This window comes from Ambystoma mexicanum, chromosome 4p (assembly GCF_040938575.1).
Source record: "Ambystoma mexicanum isolate Mex_15411 chromosome 4p, UKY_AmexF1_1, whole genome shotgun sequence".
In the NCBI taxonomy this organism is placed as follows: domain Eukaryota; kingdom Metazoa; phylum Chordata; class Amphibia; order Caudata; family Ambystomatidae; genus Ambystoma; species Ambystoma mexicanum.
In genome coordinates, this window is record NC_090927.1 from 760,953,770 (window position 1) to 760,981,672 (window position 27,903).

Consider the following 27,903-nt stretch of genomic DNA (forward strand, 5'->3'; position numbering starts at 1 on the left):
CCAATCTCCTTCTTTTACTTCTGACTCTTGTTTAGTAGTTCTTCTTCTGTCGCTCCACCTTTTCATGCGTGCCTTGCTGTTCTCTGTTCTCCACACCACTTCCGACATGTCTACTTCTTCGTCTTCTCTTACTTTGGCCAACCATGGCGGTACTAGCGTGGATGCTGCTCTCCTCCCTCTCAGCATGCGAAACCGAGAAATTTGGGTGAACCCGTTGGGGTCAGTCTGTGAGCTGTGATGGCCTCTTTTGTTGTTTTGAGGGGATCCATTCCTGAAGCGGTTGCTAATTGGATGGCTCCCTTAATGAACCTATTGGCCCTCTCGACGAGCCCATTTGCTTGGGGATGGTAGAGTGCTGCTTTCTTCTGGTGTATGTTGTGCTTCCTCAGAAACAGTTCCATGTCTCTGGATATAAGTTGTTCTCCGTTGTCTGTTACTAACTCGTTGGGGAGCCCTTCCCTCTGAAAAATGGCCGTGAGGACATCTATTACGGTTGCGGTCGTGATGTTAGGAACAAACTCGGCCTCGACCCATTTCGATAAATAGTCCACTAGCACTATACCGTACCGATGCTCGGGTGCCATCGCCTCCAACGGTCCTATGAAGTCTAGACCCACTTTTGACCACACCGCTTCCGGGGTTTCTGTGGGAATCATAGGCGCCTGTCTGATTTTCAGGCGCTTGTCACTGTTGAGACACTCATGGCATCTCTCAATCATGGTGCGGATCTCCAGGTCCATGGACGGCCACCAGTACGCTTCTCTCACTCTGCGACGTGTCATGGTGTTCCCCAGATGGCCGGCATGGGCCCTGCACAGAATGATTTTTCTCATGCCTGCGGGCGGGATTATCTGGTCGGTTTTCATAATTATGCCGTCGGCTTCTAAGATCTCATCTGCCACTTTCCAATAAGGTCTCATACCTTATTATAAAGGTCTCAGACTGCCCTTTCGTCTTGCCATCCGTTTTTGATCCATTCTCTGATTCTCACCATGGTGGAATCCTTTCCGTCTTCTTCCATCCAGTGTTTTTCGCTGAGTTCCAGGTAGTCGGGTACCTTGAGATCTGTAATGGATGCTACAATGCATTCTTCTTGTAAGAAAGTGGTGGCATTGTCCTTGCCCTCTGGCAATCTTGACATGCAGTCTGCCTGCAAATTCTTCCATCCGGAGATGTGTTGCACCTCGAAGGTGTATTCCTGCAGTTTTGCTGCTATGCATGCTACTCTGGGTGTTGACACTTTGGTGCCACCTGGGCTGAGCATGTGGATGAGGGGCTTATGGTCAGTAGCCAACTTGAACTTCGTGCCCCACACATGTCCTGAAATGTTCCACAGCCCATGCACACGCTAGCATCTCCTTCTCTATGGTGGAGTAGTTTTGTTCAGCTGACGATAGGGCTTTCAAGGCAAATGCTACCACATGTTCCGTGTCGCCCTTCTTCTGAGTGAGGACTGCCCTTAGTCCATATGCACAGGCGTCTGTAGTGATGACTGTACTCCACTCTGGGTTGAACGGTTGCAAGCTTGGCGCTTCAACTATGTGTCGTTTTATGGTTTCCACCGCTTTCTTCTGATCTTCCTGCCACGTGAACTCCGACCGTTTTTTGAGGAGCTCTCGGAGCGGTGCTGAGGTTTCCGAGAATTAGGGGATAAATTTTGCATAGTACTCCGCCAACCCGAGGAATGACCTCACTTCGTCTTTGTTGGTGGGTTCTGGAGCTTTAATTATGGCCTGCAGTAAGTTTTGCTTGGGACTTATACCTTTCTCTGATATTTTGTACCCCAAATACTCAACTTCTTTTGCTTTGAACACACATTTTTCGTACCTTAATCTCACACCCACTTCTTGCAGTTTGGTGAGGACTGTTCTCAATGTGACGTTGTGCGTCTGTTCGTCCTTCGCGTAGATAAGGATGTCATCCTGGAAATAGGCCACGTTCCTGACGTTCCGCAGTAGAGCATCCATCATGCATTGAAACACCGAGGCTGCAGATGATAAACCGAATGGCATTTTGGTGAACTGGTACGTGCCAAACGGGGTGATGAAAGCGGTGAGTGGCTTGGACTCCTTGTGCAGTTGAATTTGATGGTAGGCGTTCCTCATGTCCAGTTTCGAGAATACTTCGGCTTCCTTCATCATGAGGATTAACTCATTTACACTCGGCAGTGGGTAGCTGTCCGCAATAACTTCCAGGTTTATGCTGCGGAGGTCAATGCATACTCTTAGCTCTTGCAAGTTCTGTTTCTTTATGAGTACTACTGGGCTCAGCCACTCAGAAGCTTCAATTTCTTCGATGACGCCATCTTTCTTCATTCTGTCCAGTTGGCTTCTGAGTGTGTCTCTTGCAGTTGCCAGTACTGGCCTTACTCTATGCTTGACTGGGACTGCGTTGGTTTTGAATAATATTTTGTGGACGAAGTCCTTGATGTGACCAGGTTCTTCCGAAAATAGTTTGGGGTAATCACTTTTCACTACTGGTGCACTCCTCCAACTGACTGACAGTACCTGATCCTCTGTGCTGGGGTCCAGCTTGATCTTCAGTTTCGCCTGGTCGTCCCACCCTAATACCGCTGGGCCTTCTTGACTAAAGTAAACTTTGGTGGTGGTCTCTCTTCCTTTGAACACTACTTTCCCTTTGATGTAGCCCAACAAGTCTACAGACGCGCCACCAAAAACTGTAGGCTTGTGCCGTGTGCTGAGTACTTGGACCGTCTCCGTACCCATCATCTCTTTGTACGTGCGTAGGGGTATTATGGTGGGATCAGAACCCGAATCAGCCATGACCCTTGTTTCCAGTCCATTGATTTTTATTGCACAGTGGGGCTTTTCCCTTCTGGCCCGTGAGCTGTTCACCATGATGACTGTCGGTCTCCCTTCATCTTCCGAGGACGAATCCCTCTCCGCGTTGTGTTCAGCGTTGACACTCGTGATCTTCTTGTTGCGCCACCGACACACGATTGAGAAGTGACCAATCTTTTTGCATACTGAGCACTCCTTGTCTCTTGCTGGGCACTCTCTATCGAAGGCTAGGTGCTTCGTACTAGTACACCTGTGGCATTTCAACGGTTCTTTCTTCCCCCATTTTCCTTCTCTCGCATCGAGGACCGGCCTCTCTTTCTTTGGGCGGAATGCCACTGATTGTACTTCGGTAGGGCCGTGGCCGCTTGCGAATTCTTTCCTTCTGCCTACCGTCTCCTCAACTGCTCTCGCTATTTCAATAGCTTTTTCCAGCTGCAATTCCTTCTCTAAAATGAACTTATCTTGTACTTTTCTGCTGTTGGTGTGGACCACCAGCATGTCGCAGATGAGACTCTCAGCGTTGTTACCAAAACTGCAGAGCCCCGCCAGTTCGCGCAGTTTGGTGACATAATCATCAACAGGTTCGGACGCCTCCTGTTTGGGGCTGTAGAACCGAATCCTGTGCAGGACGGTATTCTCCTTACTGGCGAACCTTTTAACAATCCTTCGTACTGCCTCCTTGAATACATCATCATTATCACCAGCTACCGGCTCCGGGGTGAGACTCTCAAACACCCTCTGTCCTTCGACGCCCAGGGCATTTAGTAACACCGCCCTGCGTCTCGCCGCTGAGTAGCCCGCACCGCCCATGGCCTCTACATACGTTGTGAATAAGGGTTGCCATTGTGGCCACGGAATGGCAGGCCTACCTGGAGTTTGCAGGAAGGGCGGTGGTGGTGTCGCTCCTTGCATGGCTCCACGTGGGTTTTAGTGATGATCCTCGTCGCCAATTATGTTGTATAATTCTCACAATAAATGATAGGAGGCGGTGTGGTTGCAAGTCGTGTGCTTTTATTCTTCTGTGCCATTCAAGTAAATCTGCAACATATGTGATATGAGCCAATGATGGGCAACAGGCCCTGGAGCTGCGACACACCTCGTGTAAATACAGAGAGTCGCTCTTGCGGCTTGGAGGCCTCTTCCTAGGAGGAGCGCTGGGAGCGCGTCCTGCTCCGTGGCTTACTCCCCCTCGAATCCTTGCTGAGCGTGCGGGGCCCGCGCTTCCGGCCGCGCACGAGATCTTGCGAGACCGGGAGGTCTCGCGATATCTCTACACAAATCTCCTCCCTTTCCTCCTCATTCCCCACAACCCTCCTTGACTTCCCTCCTGCTTCACCTACCCCTTTAAATGCTCTCCTGGGAGTTTTCCTCCTGCTCCTCCTGCCCCCAACCTCGCATGCTTCCCCTCTGCCCGCCGCCGGGCTACAAGCCACCACCGCAGCAAGCGCCCCATCCGCCGCGGCTCTCCTCTGTGGCCTCCCACCAGCACTCGCCTTCCCACCCGTAACCTCCTCCACCGCCCCCTCAAGCTGTTCCTTGGATCATGGCCGGTCTTACAACAGATTGCACCCCAGTCGGGAAGCATTGTTGGCGCCCCCCTAACCCCCGACTTGTGATCTCATGCATGTGTCATGGGCTGAGCAACGGGAGTGGGGACTATGAGATAACAAAATTGTCAATGCTGGCATCTGCTGGATTTCATGAACCTCAGAAAACAGCAATAAGAGGGTCAAACCCCAACAGGCCTGGTTATGTTAGTCTGCTTTTGCTATTCGTTTTTAGTAACAATGACCAGTTTGCTGCTGTGACTCAGGTCAGAGAATCGACAATTTCAGATCTACACTAATGTCATTCGTATGACCTCAAACATTTAGCCACTCTTAAAAGGTGATGAACTGGTCTTGAATGGTGTTACTCGAACCTCCAAGAACAAGCACCAGCAACATACCCACCGATAGCTGTACAAGCCCGTCTATCTCAGCATTAAAATACATGCATTTATGCAATATGTATTGCATCAAATATTTCACGGGAAGTTAAATATATTTAGGAGGGACACACGTAAACAATATCACTACTCCATGTGAGTGGTAAAGTCTACTTTAAACATATGCAGAGAGTTGACATGCATGTACAATTCAACATAGCTCCCAATGTTAATGTTGGAGAGATGGCGTTCTAAAATTATGACATTACAATGTGGACTTTACATTGAAACACACTGCAGTGCATTACTGCACCAGAGAAATGGCAGTTCGAGTATTGGTTTTTCTTTCGCTCACGCTCGTGAACTCTCAAAATTCTTAAATATTTCCTTCATGATCACGCATTTTAGCTCCCGAAAGCACCATAAAACTGTAAGATCGCAAAGAAAAACAATGTCTACCATCCCAACATAAAAACAAAACAATCAAATTCTTATAGGGTGCAAGGCAACCTTTTCTTGGGACTCGTTAAGTTTACGTTTTAGAAAATTACTAATCGCGTGCTGCTTGAATAACAGTGTACAGTGACCCATGCACATTGTACAGTGTATAGACAAATTTCATTTCAAGGGGCTTGGAGTACTGCGGGTATCAGGGGAAGCATCTCCAGTGTACCCCAAGCGTAGTGCGCTTTGCCCTCCACCCTTACCCCCCAGCCTTGCAGCCTTGCGCTTTTTCACATTCTCCATTATGGTAAAGAACATTGTCCCGAGCTTGGGAGAGAAATGGACTATGCAGAAGGAGCTGCCTCCCCAGGGTGTGTTTCGCTGCTGGTGTATTAAATGCAGAAATGGGTGGCATCAAGAGCCCCACGCTCTGAAACACCTTTAGCGCACTGGTTGGTCACATGATAGAAAGTGTGAGCAGGTGATTCCCCAACACTTGAACCATTCTTTAGAGACCTGGCTTTGATTAATGTGACGTTAGCTAGTCATGGCCATTTCCCAGCGTTTGTGTTAAAGGAGATCGGAAGCTGCACCATGCAGGGTATTTTAAAGGCCATGAATTGATGCTACAGCATGTCGCCCCCACTGGAACAAAGAAAGTGAAGCATGCATCCTGCAAGTCTGGGTATTTGCATTATACGGAAGACGGGCCAACCGTCCACGGATACGTGGCTGTAGCTGCTGAGTGGCTTTCCCAAGCCAGCTGCTGTGCAGACTTCGCTCAGCTTTTGGTCCAGCACCTGCATCCATCCTTCACACCATCATTCACAAGGTGCGTTCGTGTAGGTGTTTGTAAATCTCGTTAGACTAGCGTGATTGCTATTCCAAACAAAAGAAGCACAACGACAAAGAAGAGTATAAGACAAGTCTGAGCGAACAGTGAAATGTATGAAACTCTTGCACTAACATAAAGTCAGCAGTGCATGCCCAGGAAAGAGGGAACAACAAACAATATGCTTGGGAGCGGGAACTAGGGGGGTGTAGTAACCCCCAAACCGGCCCAAGCGTGGTACCGGCCCCCAGGGCCTCGACCTCGAAGTGAGTTTGGCTCGGCTACGGGCCGAAATGGCCGACGGATGGACCAATCCAACCCCGCTGGAACGTGCAACTGTCTAAGATCTGCTGACGGTGACACTCTGCCCAGGTCTTCCGAGAACCGGCTTTTTGATCTCCTGAGGAGAGTCCACCACCAGTGCTCGCTTCCTTTTTCATGACTACTTGAGTCTTGACAAAAGTGTCTAGCTTTGTGGCCTCCAGAGGCCGTTCTTGGTTGCCCCAGTCATCTCCGCAATACCATTTTAAAATAAATAAAACACCTATGCAGAAATATGCCTCACCTGCGAGGACGGGAGCAGGAGGAAAGAAGTGTGCTTGCCTCGGCAGGCTATAGTTACTGCTGGATTTCCTGAAACAAGGCCCAATCAGCGTAGGCAGGATGAGGCAACTGTTTGTATTTGCTGATTCTGCTGCTGCTTGGCAGTGTGTGCTTGTGATGGGAACAACTTCAGGATTTAGTGACCCAATCGCTCCTCTTTTCTGTAATGGCCGGGGCCGACAACACCAGCCAGCCCCAATCGATCCACACTTTAGTGTCAGTGCGTGCCCATAGCCTGGAGGATGGCACACTGCACGTGCGCCCATGGGCCTGGCTGGCGCCAGCGGTGCCGGCGCCACCCGGGGCCGGGGGAAGATAATAAAGCAACAAATGTTGCTAATTTATTTACCAATTCACCTGCCCTGCCTGAGGGCCAAGGCCAGGCCTGTTTCCTGGCCCGGGAGAGGAGGGCAACTGCCCGGGGAGCGCAGTTGCCCCGGTCCCTGGAGCCTCTGGAGGGCAATGGAATCCCCCAGTTAGTGGGGTGGCGCATTGACGTGGGGAACGTTCCACAGGTCAGGTGCTGGCGCTGCCCCTTCCGACTGCAATGTCATGTAGCACAAAAGTACTACATCACATTATAGAAGTCAGAGGCTCCCTCTGACCACTTTTGTGCCACTTGGGGTGGGGGGCATAAGCACACCAATAAAAACACTTTAGGTCCCCTTGCAGCTAAGACCAGCCCCTTCCATCACAATGCCGGCAGGAAACTGCTAATGGTGGCCCATTAGTCACTAAATGGTTTTGTGCTGGCATTGAGTTGGGAGGGGAGGTGCAGTGGGCTGTGGGGAGTGGGCATACCTTGCAGGGACGCACCATGGGCCCCAACACGGTACAAACTGAGACCTGTTTGGGCTCATGGTGCGTCCCTGCAAGCCTGGAAAATGGCCAAAATAATAGTTTAAAGCAGCGCTATTTCTTTCATGCCGCTTCTTTTCCAAACTATATATCAATTACACTTTAAACCACTTCCATGGCACTGGTGATGAGTTACTTCACTATGCGGATAATAGTTTTGACCAGTGCTGCTGAGTAAATATTCATTAAGCCACAAACAGGTTTATTTATTTATTTATGCAATGTTTGTCGGGTACATGGAGACGGATAATTTATTTATTTATGCAATGTTTGTTGGATACCTGTACCCGACACACATTGCATAAATAAATATTCAGGTACCCGACAAACATTTCACGAATAAATAAATAATCCTGGTCCATGTATCCTTACAACAGTCAAGACTTTACTGTATCAAAGCATACACTTGATTCCCATTCAAAGAATGTTAAAGTGATTGTTTATTGGGTTCAGGTGTCTCTTTGTCATTGCCCTTTTGGCTTAGGTTGCCTCCAAACCCCCTTCAGCATCTTTTGTTCTTTGTTGGTTGTATATATTGCATCCTGTGCCTTATTCATGGTCTCTTGGTGTGCCCAGTCCTCAATATCTGCAGCCTAAGTGGGACTGGGGAATAAAATTGTCTTGGGCACCAGTTAAAAAGTGTCCCACCATTGCAAATGGCAATTCATTCCTTGTGTGACGGACTGTTTGACTTTGGGTAGGAGTTCCTTAACGGTGTAGTTTGGGAATGGTGTGCAGGGTGCAGTGGGAGTGGTGCGCGGTGGCAGTGGTGCGTGGGGTGCGGCGGAAGTGGAGCGCGGGATGCGTTGGGAGTGGCGCATTCCTAGTGTTTCGCCCTGGGCACCAAATGGACTAGAAACTGCCCTGGCCGAGGCCACAGCCTGCAGCAGTGCCAGTGGTAGAATACACGTGTAACACGTTAGTTTCCTAACATTATAAAAATGAACAGGCACATTAATTTTTATAATGTTAGGAAACGAACGTGTTACACGTCTATTCTAGCACTGGCACTGTGGACTGCTGGTGCAGCGCCCCCTAGAGGCTGACCGACGTCAGGCAGCCGCCTGAGCTGCCTGACGCAAAGACCGGCCCTGCCTTGGATGCCCTGCTGATGATTGCCAGGGCCTCCCTCAGCACCTTCGCATCAAGAAGCCCCTGCTTGCTACCCTTTTGGCCCACCATCTTACTGCAGCAGCGCTACTATACTTGTGTACCGGCCTGCCAAATTACACTGCCATACAAAACAGGCTGACAAAATAAACAAAGATGACGACCCACCATGATAACTGCTCAGCCCATGGGCCTGCGCTGCTGCATGGAACAAAATAAAGCACACATCTCAAACCTGTATGTAACCCCTTATATAATCAGGGGACACCTTGGAAGGCGAGGAGCTGTGCTCTTACGTATGATTTGTGTCAGTAAATGTTAATATCTAACGTTGACAAGAAATATGACATAATGACACAGGCACCTGTTTTATGTTTAAAATAATGCATGCTTTTAAAAATCTAGACATTTGGTTTACTATGTTTTAATATACTGATTTGTTTGAGTAATGTATTACAATGTAATGTGATCACTCAGTTCAGCGATTCTAACTGTAATAAATTACCTGTTTTTCACTCTTATTTGCACTGCTTACTGTTACCTCGTAGAGGCCGTGTAAAGGAGGACGCGCACACCGGAGATTGCAGGCTGCTTCTTTATTTCACAAAACATAGCTCCAACTGGCGCTTAGCGCGCCTTACCCATAAAACCCTCTGTCCCCCTCGTCCTCCCGCCGTATCATGGCCCCGCCCCCACAACGGTGGGGGCAGCACTCCTTAACCCCTGAGTGCTTGGCAACATCACCCCCGAACAATATATTCAAACATCGAGATCAACATTCTTCAACAAGTCTCACAGGTTTTCTTACAATTCTCCGTGGCCTCTCCTCTTGATCACCTGCCTCTTGCAGTTCTGTGGTCCTCGCTTCTCTGCTTGTCCCTCCTGGGTCTCCTCCTGGAGGGACCCACAAGTCATCCCGCGTCTCTCGCGGCTCTGGAGAGGCCGATCGCTGGAGCGGCTCTGTTCCTTCTCGTCTGGAGTAATGTCTGAATTGTTGACAGTTCCTGGTGACAGCTCTACTTTGATCCTCGGCTGTCACCATCGTGCCTTTCACTGCGGTTATTCTCATGGGGCTTGGAGCGAACCGCGGATCTGTCTTTCTGGGCGTTGGTTGCTGGACGAGTACTTCGTCTCCAATGTGGAAGTCTTGTATCACTGCATGGCGGCGGGCGTCTGTCTCTCGTCTTGCTCTCTCCTTGGCTTCTGCATCCCTTCGGAGCACATCCATGTCAAGCGGCTCCTCATCAGATGGGTTGTACGGTATGCGGGTTCGTACTTTGTAGCGAAACATGAGCTCGGCAGGTGTCTTGTTGGTGGCTTCTTGAGGAGTGTTTCTGTAGTCCCGTAGGAGTCGGCACAGCGGCTGGTGTGGGTCGACCGCTTCTACTCTGGCTCTTTGTCTCGTTTTTTTGATCGACGCCATGAATCGTTCAGCCATCCCATTCGCTTGAGGGTGGCGAGGAGTTATCTTCGTATGTACAAACCCTAGGTGTTCTGCTAGTGTTCCAAATTCATGTCCACTGAACGGGGGCCCATTGTCGGATTTGACTATTTTGGGGATCCCCCACTCGCTGAACACTTCTTCTATTGCCACTGCTACTTGGGGGAATGCGGTGGTGGTGACCGTTTTGACGATTGGGAAACGTGAGTGTTCATCTATTAGGAGCAGGAGGTAGTCACCCTCTTCCGTGGGTCCGTAGAAGTCCATGGCTACACGTTCCCATGGCCGTTCAGGTATCTGTGTGTGTTGGAGCGGGGGTGGATGTTCCGCAGGAGCTGTGCACTGACAGGCATGGCAGTTCTTCACCCATTCTTCTACTGCCGCGTCCAGGAACGGGAACCAGACATGGCGCCTCAGCTGTCTTTTGGTGTTCTCCGCTCCTCTATGTCCCTCATGGGCCGTGCTTACTACTTCATTCCGGAGCGTGGCGGGGATGACGATTTTGCACCCTCTGAGGAGGATGTCGTTGTCCTTGACGGCCAGTTCGCTGTGTACCTTGGCCAACCTTTCAATTTCTTGTTTGCACGCTCCCGGGTGTGCCAGCGTTGCTCTGTGGTGATCCCTCCATTTGCTGGACAATGTGAGGCTGATGGCGAGTGCCATGGTGGGGTCAGCAGCTGATGCGGCAGCTACTCTCTCCAGGGACAGCGCCGGTGGGAGCGAGTTTGACGCTATGTATTGTACATAGGCGATGTCTCCTTCGCGGGTCAGTGGGGCCCCAACTGGGTGACGTGACAGGTAATCAGCGGGGTTAAGGTCGCCCCCAGGACGATGCACGATGTCATAGTCATATTCTTGTAAGCGGATTCCCCACCGCTCGATTCTAGGAGGCATCTTGGTGTGCGGGTTGCCAAAAAGCGATAGCAGGGCTTGGTGGTCCGTTATTAGAGTAAACTTTTTCCCAATGATGAAGTCATGGAAATGTTTGCACGCCCAGACGGCGGCTAAGCTCTCTTTTTCCGCCTGGGAGTAGGCCAGTTCCGGGGTGGACAGGGCCCTGCTCGCGTACGCGACAACGTGTCTCGGGTGGACATCCGCCCCGCTGGTTTGGGCTAGGATGGCACCAAGGCCCGCCGGGCTCGCGTCCACCACTATTTCAGTGTGCTATGCGGGATTGAAATATGCCAGGCGGTGTGCTTCCATCAGGGCCCGCTTGATGTCGGAGAAAGCCTGGAGACACGCAGGGGTCCATTCAAACACCGTTTCTTTCTGGAGGAGTTTCCGTAGAGGGTCGGTGAGGGACGCGTAGTGCGGTATATACCTCGCACAGTAGCCAGCCATGCCGAGAAACGAGCGGACGTCAGCAACCTGTCGCGGTTCTTCTAGGTTGGTGATAGTGTCAACCTTATCAGGATCCGGCATCATGCCTTCGCTGGAAAAGATGTGTCCAAAAAATTTCAGCTTGGTCTTGCTGAAACGGCATTTTGCAATATTGAGGGTGAGGCCTGCTTCTTGGAGTGCTGCACATGTAGCGAGCAGAGCCTTGTCGTGAGACTCTTTCGATGATCCAAAAACGAGGATGTCGTCACTGTAATTCAGTGTGCCCTTGATGGGTCTGATCACCTGCCGGATGGCCTCTTGGAAGATTTCTGCGGCTGATGAGATGCCGAAGTTCAGGCGCCGATATCTGTAGAGACCGTCATGGGTCGCGAACGTCGTGATGGGTCTGGATTCCGGATGCAGCTCCAGCTGATGGTATCCTTGGTTGAGGTCGAGTTTGGAGAACATCTAGGCGTTGTTCAGTTGCACGATCATGTCCTCGATGCAAGAGCCCGGATGCCTCTCGCGCTGAATGGCAGTGTTTGCCACCATCATGTCCACACACAAACGGATCTTCCCTCCCTCTTTGGGTACAACCACGAGTGGGGACACCCATGGTGTCGGACCTGTGGCTGGTTCAATGATGCCATCAGACAACAGTTGTTGGAGTGCGTCTGATACTGCCGCTTGCAGGTGGAAACCTACTCTCCGGGGATGTTGTGGTACCGGCCTCACCGATGCGTCAATGTGGAGTCGGATGGGAGGGGCCTTGAGTTTGCCCAGCCCCGTGCAGAGGTTGGGGAAGTCTCTTGTGATGTCAGCCCGTGTGACCAGGTTCTGCAGCTGGTAGCATGCAATGGCGCCAACTGTGTCTCTCGCGTTTGTGCTCTCGGAGGTTGCTGTGATGTCTCCCGCCCTCACGTGTATTTCGATTAACCCCAAACGGGACGCCGTGTGATAACTGAGCAGGCATCGGCTTCTGGCAAGTGACCGGATGATGTGTATTGTTGTGTCTACTTTCCGGCCATTCAGGAGAAGGCGTTGTGTGAAACATCCTACCGTCGGTAGGGGGGTGGTGGCGCCCCACTGAAATATCCTTGAGCGGGACTGTTGAAGTGCAGGTGGGTTCGGTAGTACGGCATAGTCCTGTTCGCCCATAATGTTAACAGTAGCGCCTGAGTCAATCATGAATTGGAATTGTCTATTCCCCATTTTGATGGGGATTTTCGGGGCTTCTCTGGCCTCTTCAGTGTCGAGTATGAGGTTGACAAACTCATCTTGGTCGTATGAGTCATACGGCATGTCATATGCGGCTCCCTGCACCTCCTGGTAGAGAGTCTCTGGCCCATATTCCTCTGGTGGATGATCATATTCATCCGTGAAGTACCTGGTCCGATCAGTCTGCTCTGGCTGTGGTGGGTACCCCGGCGTATGGTATTCGTCAATGGCTCTGACGTACCGTCTCTGTCCTTGGCTTTGTTGGTAATATCTGGGTTGAAAGTGTCTAGGAGGTGGCGGACGGACACATGTCCTGACTGGCGTTTGGGGTCTCGCGGGAGGAAATGGTTCGCCTTCCCGGCACACCGAGTGGAAATGTCCTTCTCTTCTGCAGTTTGTGCATCGTTGAGACAAAGCTGGGCAAGATCCTGCATGCGGAAAAGACATCCCACAGCAATAACATTGTCTCTGTAGGCGGGGTGTTTGGATGTTTTGAGTTCTGTATAACTGTGGCCCCCTGTCACCTGGACGAGATGGTTGTATGGTTGCGACCAGTTCCGCTGCGTCGTGTTTGGGGTTGCTTGGACTGGCCATGGATGTAGCTTGGGCATCGACCCTCTCATGTATGCGAGCGAGCTCGCTCACTTCCTGGATGGAGAGGGGTTTTTTCAGGAGCTGTTTCTTGAGGGCAGGGGATAAGCAGCCTTCAATGACCCTCAATCTTATGGCTTCTTCCAGAGAAAATGCGTCGAATTGGCAATTTGCACCTTTTACTCTCAGGCGGGTTATGAATTCATCAACTGTCTCCTGTGGCATTTGAGTGCACTTGTTGAAAAGGTAGCGTTCATAGTCACGATTGACTTCTATGATGAGGAGTTTGTCTAGGGCACTTATTAAGTCCTTGAAATTGTTCTGTTCAGCTGCAGGAATAGTCTTGACCACAGTCTTTATCTCGCCCCCACCAGATTAAGGAAGATGTCCCTGATATTGGGGGAATTTCCATCACCAGATCCCCTGACGTAGTGCTGGAAATCTTCCATCCAATCAGTCCATCTGGGTCCTTTCGTGGCTTGTGGGGTCATGGTGAAAGGCGGTGGTAGCCGCAGTTGAATCGGCTGCACCACGTGAGCTGGCTGCACCCCGTGAGCTGGCGTAGGCGACCCTGGGTTGGACCCTGAAGCGGAGGCCGGCGTGCTCATGATGCCGGAAAAATATGTACCTTGCACCTGATTTGGCCTGATTTGGGTAGGCTGGTGGAGCTTGGCCCGTCTGAAAGGTGGAGCTTGGCCCGTCTGAAAGGTGGAATGTTATGGAGGGGGGTGTCACACTCCAACTTCGCCGCGTGTCTTTATTGCGTTCCAGGAGGCCTGGGCAAACTCGCCGGCCTGCGATGTGGGGGGGGGTCACAGCAGATGTCCAATGCTTCCCTGCGCTGTGCTGCGCTGTGCCTGCAGCGCTCGTCACACTGTGGTGGTCAGGCAGGCTCCCAGGATCCACCGACGACCCTCTTGAGGTGTTGAGGGAGTACTGAGAGGAGGAGGAGGGCTCCCGCCCGTGTCGGACGTCGAGATGTAGGAGGAGGAGGCCCGGGGCATTCAGGGCGAGAAATTGGCGGACTGCCAATACGGATGTCTTTGAACGCGCTTGCGGCGCGGAGAGTGGCGGAAAGCCACGGAGGAGCGGCGGACTGCCAAGGAGGACTCCGTGGGCGCACGGGAACGAAACCTCATCGCCAGTGTTACCTCGTAGAGGCCGTGTAAAGGAGGACGCGCACACCGGAGATTGCAGGCTGCTTCTTTATTTCACAAAACGTAGCTCCAACTGGCGCTTAGCGCGCCTTACCCATAAAACCCTCTGTCCCCCTCGTCCTCCCGCCATATCATGGCCCCGCCCCCACAACGGTGGGGGCAGCACTCCTTAACCCCTGAGTGCTTGGCAACACTTACCTGCCTGGCAAAGCATTGGTGATTTAGGGAAAAGAAAAACGTTAGCAAACAAACTTTTAAAAATGGCCTTTCTTCTCTCATTGGCCATACACCTAATGGCTGACCTTGGTATGTCCCAGCAGGGGGACACCTTTCCTGACGTGAGGTGAATTGGTTATTTTCGCTGTCAAACCTGCCGGGACAGCGTTAGATGGTGGAGCCCATTGGCTGCCTTGGGAGGAAAATGTCTGTGCTTTTGATGTATTTTGGTTAATACGCTACTAAACAATGCCACTTTCTTTGGCATTTAACAAACGGAGAGGGGAAAACCCTGAAGGGAATGAGGTGAAGTTAGAGGGTCTAACGACATACCATACTTTTACATGATGCCAAATAAGTGGCATAACACAATTGCTGATCCAACTGTGGTTGGCTGAGGATTTGTTTTAAATTCCACAATCCAAACAAAGAAGAATAATGGATAAGCATCAGAGTGATATTAAATAGTGATAACTATGCGTAAATTGTAAATATATACAATATCATTATAAAAAGAAAAGGCAAATCTAGAGAGAACTTATAGAAGTCCCGTAATATACCTTTGACAACACAAGGATAATCCAAATCAGGAAAGGACATGTGTGAGAAAAAGGTACAAATGTGCCTAAAAAGACCCAACATACAAGGTCACAGATTAGGTGAGTAATATATAATAAGTGGACAGCTTTTTAAAAAATAGGCATTTGGACAAAATAAGTGCTTTTATCAATTGCATAACAGCAATATTGTTATTTTCTCATCTGTAGATGTCATGAAATCAATTAAATTAAGTGATTACCTACCAACTAAAGATACAGAGCCTTTAATGACTCTGACCACAGATAAAGCAGTGGAGAATAAAGCTGACGAAAGTCTTCCTCACCCAGACTATTCTACTTGGGAACACTGAATCGATTCTTTTTGTTTGTGTATTGTGATGAATCTGGCAATGTCATCACTCCTTTCCCGGGGGAAGTCTCTCCCCATGTGGCCATGGAAGGGGCAGAAGCTACCTGACACCAACTCTAGGGGTGGCTATCTGTGGGAGAACCACATGGGGGAGAACACCCTCAGGCAATTAGGGGGAACTGTACTGAAGAAGCATGGTATACCTCCCCTTTTTTAAGGGATAATGATATCTATGTTCATCCATCTAATCTGTGTACGGCATTTGTAATGTAGAACGTCATAATGAAGCTAACAGAATCACCCATACATATCCTTATGAGAAGGCTGGGATGAGGAGGAGAGATCGAGTAATGCACATTAACTAGACCGAAAAGGAAAGTGTGCTTACTAGTTGTTGGGAACATGTCACCACTGCTGGGAGATTCAGAACTGGCAGTTGAAAACCAAGATGGAGAGAAGGATAATCAACACCAGACAGCGTTCGGGATGCTAGAAAGTAGCAGACAGTCTTGCCGAGTCGCAGCGAGCCTCTGATTGCAATGCAGAGCAACCCCAAGAGAACAGGCTTACCGCTGCAACACTGTGACCAGAGAAGACTGCTGGAAGGTGGCGGATGCAGAGCAGAGGTACGGGGGTGGACGAAACTGCAGTTAGAGCCAACAGCAGAAAGCTGACAAGACCGGTGGACTCAAAGGACTACAAAGCCGCCAAGAAAGCCGGTGAGCCTGTGCAAAAGGGGAAGCTGGGGTGCTTTATTCTGTCTACCATGTACCGGAAAAGACACCAAACAGAAGCTGGAGAAACCCGAGCAGTGAGACAGGAACCCTGGGACTGTGTGTAAAGGTCCAAAACCTATATGCAAAAGAGACTGAGAACCAATATATTATTGGAACATGAGTTGAAACTAAAGCCAGTCTGCATAGGAACGTGAATAGAAGTGCATATTATGATTTGGAAAGGCCTGACAAGGAAGTGTGTTGGGCATGGAAAATAGTGGGTCGGGGACCTGCACCGAATTGTGAACTGTGCAAGAAAGAGATCTTAAACCTATTATTCATAGGAAGGAAAAGTCCCTCAGGATAAAGAGAATTGTGTGGAAGTGTTTTAAGGACCTGGCAGGAGAGTTTACCAGCATTACAGAATCCTGGCAGAGAGTACACCAGGACTCAAGTGGAAGGAAATGATAGACTGTGTATGAAGTAAAATAAAGGGAAGACCCATACCCCTTTAAACTAAAGAGCATCATAATGATAATCCAGGGCAAGAGTAAAACCCCTGAAAGTTTTGAAGTTCTTTGGGTTTTCTTGTACAAGAGTGGTACAAAGTCTTGGCAGGTGAGTATACCAGGTTAAGACTGAAAACTAATTGTGAACCATAAAAGTTGAACAGAACTGCGAACATGGAGGAGAAAGCCTCTCCTGAGATGAATGATTAATTTATTTCCACCTTTTTGGAATTTTACTTTGAATTGCTGAAGAATAGCTGCAGGTAGCAGCTAAAATACTTTGCCCTAATCACATTATAGTAGGTTTAGCTTGTAAGGGTCACATTAGGGTTTTGGACACAGGACATAGGACTTCTTTTACATTGGACATTTTGACAGTAACCCTAGTTAGTGTTGTTGAAGCAGGGAAACCTCTCTGAGTCAGGGAAAGATAGGATTTCATCCAACCCCTTTCTTTCTGTTTATAAAATAAAAGTCTATAACAGACAAGATAATGTGTCTGTGTTCGGCTCTAACTCTTGACTCCTCACAGTATATCGTTTTTAACCGTTAACACAATATACCACAAAACACTACATTAAAAGACATAGGCCCTCATTACGACCCTGGCGGAAAGTGACTGACCGGACCGCCACAGCGTAAATAGCGTTTCCGCCATTGCACGATGGAGCAAAGTGCGGCCCATTCCGACCCATCGGGCACGAGCACCACGCCATGGCGGAAGTGCAAAGTCCGCGATGGCGGAAATGACCCCAAAACGGCCCACACCGCCGCCATACGGCGCCCTAGGTGCAATACCGCCACCCATCATAGTGGACACCGCAGTGAGCGCCAACCGGAAAGTACGGTGACCGTAAATATACGGAAACGGAAGTAAAAACATGGGCCCGGAACGGGAAACAACACCCCGTACACCTATAAAACCACAAAATACACACAACCACTAAAAACACCACCCTGAGACACATCCCAACCCGTCATCCACCCTAGTGAAACCAAGAAAAATGGGAAAAGTAGCGAAGAAAGCGTGCGACCGCAAGCGGCAGGTCCACTTCTCCCGTGAGGAACTCACCGTGCTTACAGAGACCCTCCAGGAGAATGCCGCCGCCGCCGTCTTCTCCACGCAAATGACCAGGACGGCACTTGCGAACAAGAAGGCCATATGGGCCCTGGTGGCACAGCGGGTAAGTGCGGTGGGGACCGCACCCCGCAACCCACAGCAATGCAGGAAGCGGTGGGACGACCTGCGGATACGCGTCCGTAGCATACTTTCTGCCAACCGCAACATTGCCACAGCCACCGGGGGAGGGTCGGAATCACCCATCAAGTTGACCCCCTGGGAAGAAATCTGTGCCTCCACCATTGGAATGGAGAGCATAGAGGGAGTCGGAGGGATGGAGAAAGGAGTGCAGACATCCGGAGAATCAGGTAGGTGGCCCAAATAAAACCATGCCAAATCCACAATGTCCAATCATGTGACTCACATGTGTCCACATAGCGCAACAGCAACACATGGCCAGGAGAACGTCCACACACATTGGCCTGATAGCGCACTTTAAAACTCACAATAAATACATAAATAAGTAAAAACCCCAAAAACACCCACTACACGTGCAGCAGGCACACCCTAACTGCAGGCTGCCAAACAACTGCACCCTCACTCCACACACAAATGAAAGCACCTCCAAGGCCCCGACCCAAATCACCCTCAGGTACCACCCCAATGCATGTGATACATTGCCATTCCAATTCCCACAGACCCATTAATAACGCTCGCCCTCCTTTACTCCACCACAGGGTCCGATCCAAACGACGAGCTCCAGGACACCCCTACCAGCACACCTGCAAAGAGGGCCAAGACCGACGGCCAAAGACCCTCCACCTCAGCTGCACGCATCAAGATACGGCAGCAGCACATATCAAGTGGCAGCACACAGGAGGGAACATCAACAGGCACCCCAGCAGCCAGCATGCCCACAACAGCACCACCACAGGTCCCCCCAATGGATGCCACAGAAGGTACTGCCTCTGGTGGCAGCAGCACCATAGGTGACATCCCATTAATGGCAGCATGCTCCGACACAGAAGACGGGGATGTCGAAGTCAGATCCATCCATGACCTGTCCCAATCCCCCTGTCTGTTCCATCCCGTACACCATGAGGATACCACGCAGGGGCACCCACAAGACGACGACTGGCCATCCCCCACAAGCCCTGTGGCAGGGCAACATGAGGCGAACAGCCCCTCTGTGACACCACCGCAAATGGCCATGGCCCAGCAGAGGCAACAGTCCCTCGACCAGTTAATCGTGCAACAGCAGCAACTGGCCACGCTCCTCAAGGACCATGCCGATGGATGTGGGGGCACTAAGGCAGACATAGAAACATCAACTGAGACACTTAGGGCACAAATGGAGAGTAGCACTGAGAGCCTGAGAGTCCAAATGGAGAGTAGCACCGAGAGCCTGAGAGTCCAAATGGAGAGTAGCACCGAGAGCCTGAGAGTCCAAATGGAGAGTAGCACCGAGAGCCTGAGGGGGGAACTGCATGCAACGTCCAAAGACGTATGTGCCGAACTTGCCGCAGTGCGCCGTGTGCTCACTGAGCTCTCACAAACCCTTAGGGACATGCATGGACGTGAGCAGGCAGAGACATCATCCGTTGCAAGTTCCGTCCAGGGCAGCCCCCAACGTAGATCTGGGAGGAACCTGCGCTCCACAGGCAGGGGTGCCCCTGATACCCGCAGAGGGGGCTTGCAATAGCGACTGCCCACTGACAATGAGCATCTTTGGACACTGGTGTTCGGGGGGGAGGTAGGAGGGTGGAGGGGGTGTGTTGGGCTCACTTGGGTGGCGGGTCGATAGGGTGTTCAACATGATATCACATATGCCATAAACAATGCACGATCAAACAATGAGATGTGTGGACAATGATCTTTGTGTACTAGGCTATCATAGGCGTACAGTCCATATTGTGCATGTACCAGACACACACAGTGCCACGAGTCCCGTGTCCATGTATCAGCCACCAGGCGTGAGTGCTAGAAGCATGCATGTATGAGATGCTGACGAATTTCACGGCCCTCCTGTGCCTCGCAGACTCCTTGAGGTGCTGCCACATCCCCACCCTCATCATGACCATCTTCAGGTGCTTGCAGTTCTGCGTCAGGGGGCATGGGCACATTTCTACGTACGCACATGTTGTGGAGCATGACACATGCCATCACCATCTTTGCAACCTTCTCATGGCGGTACAGGAGTGCCCCGCCAGACCTGCTGAGGCACCGGAAACGGGTCTTCAGTAGGCCGAATGCCTGTTCAATGACTACACGGGTACGTGAGTGGGCATGGTTGTAGTCCTCCTCATGCTGGTCCCGTGGGTTCTGGACTGGTGTGAGGAGCCATCTCTTCAGTGGATATCCGGCATCACCTGTATGTGGACGATAAACGGTCATTGCCGCATCACATACCCCACATCATCATGCATGAAATGAGACTCACCGAGTAGCCAGGATCTGTTCCCTGCGTGTCGCTCCATGTAGCGTGGTATTGTAGAGTTCCTCAAGACCATAGAATCATGGGTTGATCCAGGGAATCGGGCACAACAATGTGTAATGATCCTGTTGGAGTCACACACCATTTGTACATTCAGTGAATGAAATTGTTTTCGGTTGCGGTACTGGGCCTCCATGGCATGTGGGACGACCAATTCCACATGGGTGCAGTCGATGGCACCAATGCAACCCGGTATGCCGCCAAGTGCATGGAATCCCACTTTTGTGTTGGTTGTTTCCTGCTCCGAGCGTGGTAGAGAGATGTAGTCGTCTGCGTGCTGCAGGAGGGCATCGAGCACTTGCAATAGTGTCCGTGAGAACAGTGGCTGAGAAATGCCATGCAACTGTCCGACTGTGTGCTGGTAGGTGCCTGTGGCCAGGAAGTGGAGTACAGACACCACCTTCAGTAGGGGTGGGATGGCGGTTGGGCTATCTATCATGCTGACAAGGTCAGCCTGTGTCATGTCCACAATGGCGGCTATGGTGTCCCGGTCCAAACGGTAGAGGGTGTGGATCTGCTCATCAGTGAGGTTGAACGGATGTGCTCGGAGGCGTGGGATTGCGGGCTGCCGGCGTGGTGGTAGTGGCTGTGCTGGCAGCCCTTGCTGGCCCTGCCTTGCCCTCCTCCTCCTCCTGCGTCTCCTCCGTGCGGCCGGTTGTAGTTGGTGTTCGTCTTCTTCTTGGAGTTGGAGTACTTGCAGTGCTATCAGGTCCCCCAGGGCCAACATCGCGAGTCCTGCCGGTAGCATTTCGGAGTGGGTGTGGTTGTGGGAGGAGACTGGGTGTGCAATTTATGTGTTTTCAGGCTGTATGGCCTCCACCTGTGGTGATTCATTCCACCTGTGCAAGCTGCTCTCCCCTTTGGGCGAGCACGTCCCGCACACAACGCTGCAATTCGGGGAATGGCATCTTGCTATTACAATCATGTATTTGAACCCGATGGCCGTGTAACATTGGTTGATATGTTCATTCGGCTATGGTCCCATTGTTTCACATGCATTCTTTGCAGTCGCGAACAGACTTGTGAAGGGTCAGTGGAACGTAGTACTCGAGTAACGGTGGACCCTCATGCATCACTGTACCGAGGTTCACAGACGGGCGGGGCCTCCCATTTGTGAGTGAAGGCAGTTGCCATTTTCACACACAGCCGCACTAGATGGATTAATTTGTGATTTCAAGCGGCCACAGATGCCTTTTCGACGTGATGTTGCAAATGAGGAATTCGAAGGGCGGCGCTTTCGGTCTTCAGCTAGCGGCGAGGAGATGCCCACAGGTCTGACTGCAAATATAACGTTCTATTGTTCAGTGTCCTTGGGACAGGGGCCATGGCGGGGATGCAATGATTGATATGAATAGTTTGGGATGCGCAATAGCGAAGTGGATGATGAGGCCGGACGTTCCCAAATACATGTTACTTCACAACACTGGAATTACGGGCTGGGGCACAGTGGATTTTGCAGGCTGCATAACGCACAGACTCAATGGAATTCTCACATGTTATGTGAGTATGGAAACAGGCGTTATCATTACGGGATGAGGGAATGATGAATGGATGCATGGACAGATGATTTGATACGGTGTTTGCCATGTACAGGGCTTCTTGGAATCTGTCCGCCTCCCCTGCGCTATGTGATGCAGGGCTGCCATAGTGGGACCATCGTCTATCTGGCCTTGTTGAGCCCTCCCTGTCTCGACGCGCCTTCAGACACTTGTGTCCATGCACGTTACCAATCCCATCTGATGGATTCTGTTTTCACAGACGCATGCACAGGTACACTCGTTTGTGATGGTGTTTTCACCTCGATATGGATAGTTATGATTCGCAAGTGGTTTTGGGGTGGTGATGATCCTTTGGAGTGGGCTAGCATGCATATGGCTGTGGATCTAGTGTGATCATTGAAGTGAGTTGTTCAAATGTAGTTCTGATGGCCATTCTATTCTTTTTCTTTTCTTTTGGTTGACAGGTATCTCCTCCCCTTTTGCCACTGCCATCTGTATGCCACTCCTGCAGATGGGTTTTACTCCCGACACCTGCTGCTTCGTGTTAATCAGTGGAGCAGCATTACGATCTTATGGGACGATCGCCAATGGGCCACATGCCCTTACGCAGTACTAGTGGCTCGGAGCAACATTTCGGCCTTTCAGCTGGACTAGTGCCTCCCTATTGGGGCGGCCCTGCGGTTCTAGGCGCTTCCATGTTGCCTTTTCGTACGAGAATGTAGCCCCTGTGTACCATGAAGGAACAGGGCGTCACACAAGAAGTAGCTGGTCATTTATTGCGGATGCAGCCCACAATGGTGAAATGTGTTTTGGAGTTCATGGCCTAATGGCTGCATGGGCTTGGTGAATTTGTTGTGCATTAAATTTCTATTCTGATATGGGCCGTGTAGCGTTCTTCTTTGCAAGTGATGTGGCATATTCCTATTTGGGGAGCGATGTATTGTGAGGAGATCTGCATTGGGTTCCAGCTTCGGAGTATAGTTGCGTGGTACTGTGCTGGGCGCGTTTGCCTACGAAGCCCAGTGAGGTCAGGGGTGAGGGCTGCCAATATGACTGTTTGAATGATGTCATGCTCAGGGGCGGGGGATTAGGTTTTGTGTAACAGATGCCGGTCAGCCAGGTGGATTGGTGGAATGATGTGATTATCGGAATATTGCTGGTCACAGGTGCCTGTGTTTGCGTGCGTTTCTTGGTGGGAGACTGAGGTCATGTCCATTGGTATAGCTTCTGTATTCGTGCCATCTGTGCCCTGCAGCTCCCATTGGCCCCTCTTGTGATTCTTTTGTTCGTTGGCATGCATGGGTGACTTGTACATTTCACTGGTTGCATTTGCACCTACGGGGTGTTGTACTATGTGGCCAGGGAGCGGTGTACAGGCACTCAGTGGGGCCGTTTACGGTTGATTCGCGATGCCGTACTTCTCACCATGGCGGAATGGTACTTTCCGCCGTGCTTGATGGCGTTAAGTACATGTCCGCTAGGGTCGGAATTCACGTACCCTTGCGCCATGGTGCTAATTACGGTTTGGCATGGCGCGCGCGCGCGTACTTGGTGCAGTTAGCGTTGGCGTTCACTACGGTGTCGCTAATGGCATCGTACTTTACGGTGACAGGTCATAGTCGCACCGAGCGCTATTCGATGGCGGTATTGCATTTCCGCCATCGTTTTTCGATTTCCGCCAGGGTCGTAATGAGGGCCATAGATAGCCATTCCATCATGTCATCATATGAATAGGATAATAGAAAGATATACAGTTAAAACACTCACTATCAAATAAGCATTAAATATACTGGTTCTGATATCATACATGAATTAATCAACAGACCATTAAAACCCTTGACATCCTTTGAATTAGACCTTCAAAATATTACATAAAATATACATTTTCCCCTAAAAGAGAGCAGATCTGTATTAGACAGTGCACGAATGCCAAAGTTAGCAAAGTTTCAGTCCTGTTAAATAAACTTCTCCAAAAATCTTCTCTCTAAAGGGAGTTATCTGAATGAATATAACACCCCAATAACTTCCTCCGTACATTGAAAGTGGCAACACAATCAAGTAGGAGATGATTTAGAGTTTTATGGGACCCTACCACTTTGCAGAACTGACAAAATCTAATAGAGGGGGCGATGTTCCTGATTGGGCCCCATCTATCAATGGTACCCAATAAATGAAACCTAAACCTCATTAAAATCTGTCTAAATGTTGAACTCTGAAAAACTTTTACAATTCCCTCCACAGCACGTACACGAGAGGGCTGGAGCCCTCTCCCACCAATAACGGCGAGCGGAAACCAGAGAAACCTCATCTCGCTGACTTGGCTGCCTCAGATTATTTTCTTCCATTGAGGCATCACTATTCTAGTGAAAAGAGTATCTCATCACTCATTTGTCTGCAGATCAGCGCACCCGCCATGCAAAAACAATCCACTGATCAGAAGCTGCAAACAACGCTGAATTTGAAATTGCGCGCCTCTTCTAAGATGTCCGCTTGAGTTCCAGAGCCGCATCGTTAAGCGGTGGGGCCCTCTCGACACAGCCTCTATGATTGGCTACCTGCGTCGCTACTAACTCCAATCTTCACAACCAGAAGGCAGAAGCCGGCCGCTTCATCAAAGGTCCGCTCCCACCAATAACAGCGGGAGCAACAGCATGTCTTTCCGCTGTCGGCCAGACATGCTGTTGCTACAGCTAAACACTATCTCTGTGAGTACCCCATCATTGGCCACATTTGTCCCACGCCTATTGCATTGTGTACCCATTGTACCCTCTTTCCTCTTGCGCATTGCCCCTAAGCTTGTCACACCATACTAGCAGCTCACACAGCCACTGTAAAGCATAGCCCTCCACCACCAAATATTGGAGACTCGCATCTCATTCTTGTAGTCTGATGCTACACCTCAGATCGCACTCCACAAAGTGTCCCTCAACGTCCTCAAGGAACTTCCATCCGAGCATCGCACACAGAGGCAACCGACCTGCTCTAGCTCCCCAATAACGTATGCACCTGGCCAAAGTTAGATGACCCTACATGTTTGAAATGTCTTATGACCCACTTTATCTTGTTTGGCGTGTGCCTGTCCCTGCCATTTGACTATTAGAGTTCCATAGTACCCGTTGTAGTTTGTACTGCCATACTTACTCCCCACTGGATTGTATACTGCCATACTTACTGCACGCTGTATTTATTACTGCCTTACTTACTGCCCATTGTAGTTTGTACTGCCATACTTACTGCCCGTTGTAGTTTGTACTGCCATACTTACTGCCCGCTATAGTTTGTACAGCCATACTTTCTGCCCGCTGTATTGTACACAGCCATACTTACTGCACACTGTATCTAGTACTGCCTTACTTACTGCACGTTGTAGTTTGTACTGCCATACTTACTGCCCGCTATAGTTTGTACTGCCATACATACTGCCTGCTGTATTGTACACTGCCATACGTACTGCCTGTTGTAGTTTGTACTGCCATACTTGCTGCCCGCTATAGTTTGTACTACTATACTTACTGCCCGCTGTATTGTACACTGCCATACTTACTGCATGCTGTATTTAGTACTGCCTTACTTACTGCCTGTTGCAGTTTGTACTGCCAGATGTACTGCCTGCTGTATTGTACACTGCCATACTTACTGTCCGTTGTAGTTTGTACTGCCATACTTACTGCCCGCTGTATCTGTGTGCCCTGCACCTACCCCACCATTTGACTACCAAGGCGCCCTACTCCCTAAAAAATCTACCATGTTCACCACTCCTCAGCTGTTAAACTGCTCTGTGCCCACCGCCAGTCTCTACTAGAGGACCACTCATTCTATTGTGCTCCCATACCATCTATGTTTGTTTTCACAATCCAATTTACAGGCACCTGACATGCACACTCTGCAGAACACTCTGCCCATCATACCTACCAAACATCATATGCCCCGCCTCCTGCTTGCTCTATCATCTACCTCAGCGCTGTTCCTACAACAATGCAAACATACAACGTGGCCCACCCATCCCTCTTTTGGTCTCAGGACTGGAGTACTAACTCCCATACCAACTCACTACTTACCAAAACATAGCCTCCCCCAGGTGTCCCATCAACACAACCCATTTCCTGGCCCATTCAGCATCATCAAGGCTTGCCAGGCTTAGGCCTCGCACTACTCCACTACAATATCTTAGTCTCTCACTGCCCTTGGATGCAAGAAATCACAGGTTAGACTCTCGTTCGCACCATGCACATGCCATTAAATGGACTGGAGCAACACACGCAAACAATTTACAGGTTACACCTCACATAACGCCCTCACATGAGACTCCTGCATCCCTTAACTACTCCTACAACACGCTCAACATCCACACCTTTCCACACCACCCCATCAAGCCAGTAAAATTGCCCACCCCACTCAGCACCCCCTCCCTGATCTCAGAGCTCCCACACCTACCCACCCCTCCAAGAAAAGTTCACCTCCACCACCTCTCAAATGTGCTCTCATCAACGCACGTTCTCTCCCTGCCCATGTACTAGAGATCCATGACCTCCTCACCATCCATGACCTAGACTTACTGGCCATCACGGAGACTTGACTGCATGAGGCCTTTGGTCCAGCCATCTCATTAGCTCTCCCACCTGGATACTCCATCCTCCGACAAGACAGACAGTTCTCAAAAGGAGGAGGAGTAGACCTTATAACGAAAGATGCCCTCTCCATCAGGCTGCGCAACATGCCCTGGAAAGGCAATGCCGACATTATCTCTGCCAAACTGTCCTTGTCCCCTAACTGCACTATAAATATATTTCTAGTCTACCGACCACCAGGCGCAGCTCCAGACTTTCAAGGACATCTCCTTCACCTATTAGGTGACAACATAAAAAGTTCCACCAAAACTCTCCTACTCGGGGACTTTAATTTAGGTCAACAGCTCTACTCACTGTAAAGGTCGCACCCTCGACTGGGTGCCTGACCACAACAGCTCCACCACTATCAGTTCCAACTGTGCCTTCCCGTGGCAGACCATAACTGTATCCTATTCACCATACCCACACCGTCCTCTACCATAGCTCTTAACTATGCGCCACCAGCTCAGGTCAGAAGCTCCAAAAAATTAACCAAGAATTACCTTTGTCCATTTCTGGAAGTCCCACAACTACAGCCTCCATTTTCTAGTGACCCTAGTACACTACCAGACATCTACACAGATACCCTTACCAAAGCTATTGATTCCATAGCACTGATCGAATGTAAAAAAGAGAAGAATTTAATGCACAAAAACTCATGGTTCACAGATGAACTACAGTCCTTAAACACTAGCAAACATGAAGCGCTAACCATGTGGCAATCCAAACCTAGTGACTCCACTAAGGAAGATTTCAAAAGGCTTTCCTCACAGTAAAAAGAAGGAATCATCAAAGCCAAATCCAATTCCTTCAATGCACGTATCCTGAAGGCGAATTTTCAATCAATGGAAATGTTCATCATTTTCAAAGACTTAATCATGCCTGTCACCAGCCCTGACGAGATGATTAAAGATGCAGGTTGGTGCGCAAGCATTCAAGCTGCCTTGACTCGTTAAAATTGAATTACTTCAACAAAAAATCCAGGCACAATTCAAAGCCAACCCTGACCGTCCGCCTTTGCACAGCACCCATCCCATTGCCCCACATTTCTACTCTTCTTCTTCCATGACATCACTGAAGTGGAAGTCCTTGACCTCCTTCAACACCTTAAACCGTCCCTGTGCAAATGGGACATTTGTCCTCCTAGCATCATCAAAGAACGTGCCTTCTCACTTGTTCTTCTAATAACAGGGTTCATCAATGCATCTTTCAAAACAGCCATCGTCCCATCCAGCCTCAAAGAAGCGTGGGTGCGCCCACTATTAAAAAGATCCTCCTTAGATCCCTCCTCCCCTAATAACTACTGTCCAATCACTACGGTTCCTTTTCTCCTAAAAATCTTGGACAAAGCTGCTCACAATCAAATTCAACTCTTGCTCGAATCTCATTCTATCCTAGGCAAAAGACAATCAGGATTTCGTAAAGGCCATGGCACCGAAACCGCCCTTTTAGACCTGAAAAACCAAATTACTGATATTATGGACAAAGGTAAGCCAGCTCTCCTCCTACTTTTGGACCTCTAGGGTGCATTTGATCTTGTCGATCATAAGATTCTCACCTCACACCTTACTCGTGCTGCTCAATTCTCCAA